Source organism: Eurytemora carolleeae, unplaced genomic scaffold (genome assembly GCF_000591075.1).
Source record: "Eurytemora carolleeae unplaced genomic scaffold, Eaff_2.0 scaffold821, whole genome shotgun sequence".
NCBI lineage: Eukaryota > Metazoa > Arthropoda > Copepoda > Calanoida > Temoridae > Eurytemora > Eurytemora carolleeae.
Window position 1 is genome coordinate 27,397 of NW_019396708.1, and position 9,132 is coordinate 36,528.

The window sequence follows — 9,132 nt, forward strand, 5'->3', positions numbered from 1 at the left end:
ACTAGTAAAATTAAATTAAAAACGATGTTATGGTATGATAGAAATGCTTTTTCACAATTTTGAAGTTACTGGGCAAAACTCATAAATTTAGATTTATTAATATTTCAATTTACCGACGGCAATAAGAAATAGAGAAGGAGAAAAACTTGTCTTTTGAGAGTTATGACAAAAACTTTAGCTTGGAAAAACTTTCCTAGATGTATTCAATTATATAACTCAGATTTTATTCGCATATTTGCTGTATGTTCTAATTTTGTGCGATATTCTTAAAGGTTTTATTATTATTGTATTAGTTTCGATAATAAGTGATTTATTTAGCCAGTTCAGTGTTCAGCGCTAAAAACTTTTCTTTTTTGTTAGAGTTACTTTTTTATATGCCTTTTCTTTTATTTCTTTCATTCTTGCAAGAATTTTTCCCCCGCAAAATAAATGCACGTTGCCCTGTCACAAAAGCAAACCAAAATAAACAACAACAAAAAACAAGCGGGCCTAAATAAACAAACCCTTTAGTGGACAAGAATGGTTTCAAGTAAAGCAAAGCTTCCAAATAAAAGAGCAACTACAACGGACCTTCGCACCCCGTTGACAGATTCAGGGGGTGGTTACCCCCCCCCCCCTTTGAGATTTTGAGGCTTTTAAGTCGTTAGTCATTAATTTTGACTCTTTTTGAGTCTTTTAAGTCAAAAAAAATTCTCATCTTTTTGTTCCTAAATCTGGATTTTTTGTTCCGAAATAAATCTAGCACCCCCCTCACTTAAATTCTTGATCCCACCTTAGTTAGTGGTTACGGTCTCAACGACAGATTACAGAATTTAAACCGTCATCTCTAACAGTTTATTAAACTTCAGTATTAGCGAATTATCGCAAACCTAATTTTATAGTTAAAATTTGTAAATATCCCCACCCCCTCTTTCTTAATCTTGATCATTAGGATTGAGGTTCTCAGATGAAGGGCCGAGTTTTGGTTTAGTTTGGTCGTAAAATTTGCGCACATTACAGAATGTCGCAAGCAAAATTAAGGTAAATTAGACAAATTATTGTAGTAGTAGTCTTAGTTTTTTTTTAAGGGATTGTCCTCCTATACGTCTTATTGGTTAGATTTTAAAAATAAATGAATACATTAGATTAAGAGTAAAAGCATTTTTATAATAACGGTTAACCTCGAAAATCATTGATTTATTTTCTCCTACATTCATTTTTTCTATATCTGAACAAAGGTTGAAAAAATAGTCTGCTTCTATTCTTTGGCCAACATGTGGATGAATATTTATCCAACCATAGTTGATTGTAAAAATGTTTTCCTTAGAAGATAGAGTTTTAATTTTTGCTTCAATAAAAATCATATACTGGAACATATATCCCCCGGAATATGCTTTAGCATTAATGATGTTAGGTCAAATCTAATCATTGTGCAATCCATATATTTATTATACAATATTACTATCTTTCTAATTTATAAGATTGTTCCCGTGTTGACATTGACAGAGAATTGTTGTTAAACTGATTCGCTCTTATGCCGCATAGACTAACGAGAGGGATTAAGTTTTACCTGGATTGATACAAGTCTGAATTACTCTTATGGAGTAGGGCATTTACTCCAGAACTATATATCCTATTCTTATTCTGAATGCTTGATCTTTTTGCCATTGTGTTTTATTTGACAGCTTTCCCTTGTATTACTATTTTTTGTATTTAAAGTAATTTTTGAATCCATGTTATTTTCATTAGTGCATCATCCGGGTAACCCCATTATATCTGAATCCTTGTATCCCTGTATCTGCATATTCGTATACCATAAAGGTTGGCAAGCGTATCGGAAAACTAATATTATTTATCAGAATTAACATGGATTGTATTGTCTTTACTTGAGAATAAGCCAGATATTGGACATGCTTCTTTTCTCCTTTCTAAACCCATGTCTTTTTTTGTTGATGATTTCTTTTTGTTTCAGAGATCCTGTTCTTTTCCTAGACTTCTTTGTTATAGTACTGTCGGCACTGTTCTCCTTGTTAGGGGGAAGGGAATTCAGGGTTTCCGAGGGTATTCACCTGGTATTTTGGTAAAATTAGGTATTCCCAAGGAGGGAGAGCAGGTCAACACTCTCGTTGCTCAAATTCCCTGCTATCTACATAATAACCGTTTGATATCAATTTAGTTTAAATAAAGTATTTGTTACGTGAATCTTTTAATATTTCAGTTGTTGTTAACTATTATTAGTCTGTTTGAACATAGCTGAGACTAATTCTTTCATATAGTACACTACTACTAAAATGAGGTGCGTGATGTGCTCTGGAAGCAAACTCTTAATTTATAAAATGTGTATGCAACAGATTAAGTAATTTCCTTGCTTTGCATATTTGTTTAGGAAAACACAGGGTGTCCCACGAAACATGACAGTTGGAAGATGACTTCAAGCTAGGTTTGTAGTTGATCTTTGAAATAACTTGCAGCCTTCATTCATCAATCTATTTTAAATAAAAAAAATTCTCTAGTCCCGGGATTTCCAAAATGGGGTTTCCTATTCTAATTTGATAATTCAGAACACATTTTGAATATGCCAGGAGTGGACTAGAAAATTTGTTATTAATGATTCAAGAATTTTAATTCTAAAGCTCGGTTGACAAATAAATGCGGCCAATTATTTAAAAGTTCAAAGACGACCTTCTATCTTCTGTGGGAACAACGAATCTTTTATCCCCCCCCCCCTTCACCTACCCCACCCCACCTCCCTTTGGGCCCCTCAACTTAGCGTCAGGTCAAACTGAGTTCTCCTGCTTAAATATTTACAACAGAAAATAGGGATAACTATTTCATTCCTCATGAGACACCAAAATGATCATTATCTCACAAATACAACATCACTCCTTGATCTTTTTTGATGAACTTACAGTCTTATTAATAGAGGCTCCAGCATGGCGGTATCTTCGTTCTCGTTCCTCCCCCTGGTAAACCTCACTCCCTGGGCTCTGGGGTGCTCCATAGATCTAGCATCACCCATAAGCTCCATCATCAACTTGCGCTCTTCTGCCAATGGTTTAATGGGATAATTCCAGATCAAATGGAAACCGGAATGTTTACGGTTTACGTTGCATAAACCGGAAATTTTTCCAGTTTACGGAATGGAAACCGTAAAATTTCCAGTTTCCATTCCGTAAACTGGAAATTTTTCTGGTTTATGTAATGTGAATCGTTAAATTTCCAGTTTTCATTTCCTAAACCGGAAATTTTTCCTGTTTATGTAATGTAAACCGTAAAATTTCCAGTTTCCATTTGGTAAACCGAAAATTTTAACACAATATTAGACATAGAAAGCAATGTTAAAACTTTATAAGTTAAAACTTATTAGTTGACATACATTAGATACGCATTTAGTTCTACAATTATATATTCACAAATATTTCACTATAGTTCATTGACTATTTTACAGTTAGAGTTTTCACTTTCCCAACAATATTTTTGACAAATTAGTTTTTACTGAAATGAAAAATGTTTGTTTGCTTCTAAATTTTTCCCTCGGCATTATAATAATGATATCTTTGTTCAGTTGAAGAGAGGGGAGAGCCTGGGAAAGCTGATCAGCCTGGCAGTGCAGGGGTAGCCAGCCTGGACAGTACTGCAGGGGACCAAAACCAAAGATAAGCTCAACGCAGCTGATGTTCCTGGGGATAATTGCAATGCTCGGGTATCTGCCAGTGGAGAGGATGATTTCCAAGCACTGGCTTTTGACTGCACTGCTCCGACGAATATCAGAATGTATGCCAGGAATGCTCACTGTAGGTACAGCCAGAATATTTATGGAGAAAAGACCAGCATGCATATCCTCCAGAACGTCGCAGCGGAGACGTTGCCAAGTGTATGTGCACCGTAAGCTCTACTATTGTGGTCTTTTCAGTTATTCTAAGACGATTTTAAGTGCTGAACATGAACAAACAATGGTTGTTTCTGCGCAATCTTGCGCGGAAATGGCGAGGACCAAGTCTTTTGTAAGATGTATGACTGAATCAGTGATTGTCCCTGGGAAGAGTTACATTATGGAACTCAAAGTCAGTTTCCAAACCGCTTCAAATTCCAAAGTGAAAGGCCAAGGACAGGATATCCTTCTGAATGGGTCAATTCAGAAGGGTATTGTGCAACATGCAGAGTATGTTAAACAAATTGAAAGTGAAACTGTAGGCTGCAACAGTACTATCTCCACTACAGTTATACACACCAACAACATTTTCTGTACTCCCTGTCTGGTATTGTTTGCCACTCATGGTTCTGTAAATGATTTTCCAATTTTTCACACCAGGTGAACACTTCTTTTGGATTTCCAGCAATACTATAAAAACTAGGACTCTTTACATCTGTAACCTTCGGTTTCTCCAGCATTGCTGTGACTCTTGCAATAGGATCGTGGCTCTCTGGTTTCGCATAGTTTTCCAATGTCTCCAAGTACAAATCTTGCGTTTTCTTCATTTTATCCACTTCTATGTCTTGCGGCATAGATCCAACTTTCACCCCCATAGCTTGTTTATCCAGCTCTAGTTGCTTATTATTGTATTACTTATTATAATTGTAACTCTGGTGTTAGGGGTCCCCCTCCTCCTGCTTCTGCCATGTTCATATCTATTTCTGAACCATCCTCACTAGGTGGAAGCTTAGAGTATAATGATTTGACAGTATCCAGTGTTGCTGTTGCTGTCTCGACTTTGAAGGTATCTCCTCATCTTGTTTCTCTTAATACCCTGTTAAACTTGATTTGTATTCCTTGGAGGTCTAGGCATTTACATCTAATCTGGATAATTCTCGTTACTGCCATCAGTTTTGTAGTAAACGCCTACTCCATAACAATTTCTTGAAAAGTATCTACCCAGATTTGTCTGATAGCAAATTCTAACAGAACTGAATCCCAGGCTCTAAATACCACACATGGACACAAGCCTAGCTATACAATAAGCTATCTGTCAATCCCAAATGATGAGTACAATCCAATGCTCTAAATGCCAAATAAGGATGCAAGCCTAGCTATTTAACAAGCTATTTATCAATCCCAATTTCATCGAGGATTATCTACCTGAATACAAGCTTCAGGGTTTTAGGTTTACTCTTTCGCAGTAAACAGTACGGAGTGAATCTATCAACTAAGGTATATTCCGTTGTTCATATTATAAATGGGTTATTAACAGCGTAATTACAAGTTATACGCTGTATATCTATATTAATTATTTGTTTTTAATCTTTGTGAAGAAACAATCTCAAGAACTGACGAGGGTCAACCCAGACCGAAATATATTTTCAATAAATGTGGGACTAACATCTACTTTTTTACTCTACAGAGGTAAGCAATCCCAACATGGAGTTAAATATATCTACATACATGGAATGGGTTAATACAGGATTTGTGTAATTACTATATGAAACAAGGTACGACTTAGATTACAATACGCCTCAATTTTTGCTACATGTATACTTTTTTCAAATTATTCTATTAAATTCGGACCTCCATAAACCGCCCTCCGACCCAGGGTTATTTCATGCAAGGTTCCATTTCGACATTTATTTGGTTCAATCGAAACAATAACAAAAACCTCACATATAGAAAATTTACGTCTGTAGTCCCTTAAAGTCCTCTAAAGCTTCTGTTCATACTTACACCCTATAATAAAAACAGGGGACGGGATTCTGGAAAAAATCTATAATCTTTCTTTTCTTATTATTCAGAATTGTTTAGATTTACTTGGTTAATTTTGTTCCTTTTGTTCTAGGCTCACATCACTCTTCTATTCCAGACAAGGCAGACAAAACACAAAGGTAAACAAGCAGTGTTGTACTGGGCATATAATCCAACAGGGTTTTACCACGATTTATATTTTATAACATATATTTCTTCTGGGTGTCTCAATTACATATATATTCTTACGGGTAAAATGATAAAAAAGATCAAATCTTTTTCTTAACCCTATCCCTGCTGGGGTACTTGAAAACAAGGATATGCTGGGGGGACCCCCCCAGCAGGAATAGGGTTAATTCTTAGCAGTTGCCACTCTCTATGTGTATTGATGAATAAATTGTAAATACAAGATTAGCCCCCATAAGCACCCTTGAATTTCCATGTTTTCCCTGTAACACTGGAGAAATGTTAGAGTTTGTTAAAAGATTTATTTCACTCTTTAAAGTTTATTTGGACTAACGTTCAAAAGTACTACAGTTCTGTTGAACAAATATTTGTTAAATTTAACAAATATTTAAATTCTTTAAAAATTACCATCAACTGATTTTTAAGTATTGTGTACTGCGCGGGAGGAAACCCCCGGACGCCATAAGCCTCCGCTATGCAGACACGAGCCTCCCGGATTAGCTAGGCATAAGGAGCCTGCGCCATGCAGAAAGAGCATCCGCTATACATTAAACGAGCCTCTGCTATACAGAATTTTATTTTATTTTTTAAAATAACATTTAGCTTCCAACTTATTTTCGATCATTCCTGGAAAATATGAAAATGTCGTCTTCATTACCAAAAATCCTCGAAACAGGAATAAATTTTTTTATAAGTAACTCTCAGATTATAACAATTAATTATGAAAAATCAACTATTTACAAATATGGCGAAAGATGACCATAGGGTGTAACATCTGAATGATTTGTTTGAAAATAAATAGATTTTTTACGGTCTAAGTCGTATGTTGCATCTTTTTGAATTTGTATGGATACTACGCTCTTCGGTATTAGTTGTTTTTAACAATTTTCTCCTTATAGACGCAACAGATAGAAGTAAGATTAGAAGCGATCAAAAGCGCTTTTTTATCGCATTAAGCCTATACCCCCTTCCATTTTAAAAAATAAATCTTATAAACCAATATAAGTCAATATAAGATAGAAATCATGACAATCAATAAACAACATCTTAAGTAAAATTATTATGCCACTATGTTGAAAACAATGAAAAACATTTTATACTACATGTAAAAATCAAGAGTTATAAGGAAGCTGCAGTGCTGTATAATGGATGCTCGTTTACTGCATAGAGGAGGCTCTTATTGCATGGTGGAGGCTCGGTCGGCCTGGCAAATCTAAGAGGTTTGTGTCTGCATGGCAGAGGCTCATGGCGGCCGCGGGTTTCCTCTCTCGAACTGCACATAAAATTGATATGACGTAATAATGCTTGTAACAAATCTAGATGCTAATACTCTACCGATTACTTTACTCAAAGTCTAATGAGATCATATTTAACTAAATCTCTAGCCAAATCTTAAGGCTCTCTATCTCTAGCCAACACTCAAGGCTCTGTATACGTCCGTTCTAATCAACAAATGATATTCAACTACTTTATTTATAAACAGGTAAAAATGAACTGACCGGGCTAGCCCGGCTGGGTCAACATACAAATAGTTAAGATAATAATATTATTAATACAGATAATGAATTAGAATTGCACATCATGGTAGATTATACTTCATGCTGCGGCTATGGGACAGGCTAGAGAGCCAAGCGCCGCAGCTAGGACAAGTGGGCGGTACTCGTGCCCGCAGATCTCTATAATGATGATTCCCATGTAATAAAATATTTGTTTTTTCAAATTTAAGTTTATATGAACATAGTGAATTTTTCTTTTGTTCAAATGTTCAAAGGTTTGTGAACAGCTGACTCTAGTGCAATTAAAAGTTTGTTCAATCGGATATTAGTCCAATCGATATAACATCGTATCTGTATTTTTTTTGCCAACGTAACTTCTAATGTTGTTCAGGTTCTGCAAAGGAACAAAACATTGCAAGGTTTCGTGATTAAATTTGATAAAAGAGAGGTTTGGAGATATTTTGCAGAGAGGTTTTGTGATTTTTATTTGTCGCATAAATAGAAGAACTAAGAAAGGAAAAAATAATTAAATGTCATATCAAATGAACCAAAAATTTCTTCCTGAAATTTTTAGACCTTTCGTCTCTCAGCCTTTTGATCAATGGTTTTGATCAATGTCAGGGGGTATATCAATTGATTCATATGTTCTGCGTCTCGAGAACTGTTATGTAAAGATGATGAGATCGTTAATTCTTAAATAAAACCCACAACATTTTGCAATCTGTACAGCAAAATATACTCAACAAATTCCTGAAGAAGAATAAGAACAATTGATTCACAATTTTGTAAACCTTTAAGGTTTATGACTAGAACAGGCATATCAGAAAAGTTTATAACAACGAAATTTTCTAATCTTTCCAAAAGGTACTGTTTAACTGAGTGTATAAAAGCGTTTTAATTGCATATTGACTGAAAAGTAAGATCAAGAGAATTCCAACAAACAGGAAAGGAGTAAAATGGAAATGAATGAAACAATGAGGATTTTAACTAGCTTTACCAATAATAAGAATTAACATGTTTATATTTTTTTTTCTAGAACAGCTAATAACAGGCAGACAATAAAGGCTTTGTTTGATAAGAAAGGTATGAGAAATCCATTATTTTCTATTTGAAAATAGATAATTAGTTTTTCTGCTTACTCAACAAATTTCAAAAGATAAAAGGATGATCGAATAAGAACAATTGATTCACAATTTTGTTAACCTTTAATATTTAGTGACTAGAACAGGTATATCAGAAAAGTTTACAACAAACGAAATTTTCTAATTTTTCCAAAAGGTACTAGCATGCCCCTCTTGCGGATTTTATGCATTTTTAAAAATGTCGTGCAATTTTAATCAGAAAAAAACGAAATTTACTGTTTTTAGCTTTTTACTTAGCGTTTTTAACCGTTAATTTTTTTCAAAAACGGCTAATCGTGTTTGTTAACGATTTAAAAATTAACGGTTTTTGCCGTACGTTAATGGACTCTTCCGTTTATGTTCGAAAACCTCCGTTTCGTTACTAGAACTTTGCCCAGCCCTATCTAGGTCAGCCCTTAATTTCCTAGTAAAGGATTTATGACCCCCCTTCCATATAGTTATGCATTAATTGTACATGAATCTTATATTATTATATAACACATGGGTATAGTTTTACATGTTGCTGCAGTGCACGGTGCACGCCACCTATAGCCTGTCCTAGCTGTAGCGCTCGGCCCAGAAATTGTCTTAACCTTCAGAGTTCTCTGAAAAAATGTGTGTTTAGACTTTTGTAGTCTACTAAACATTGTTTAAAAGTGCTTCTAGTAGGTACAAC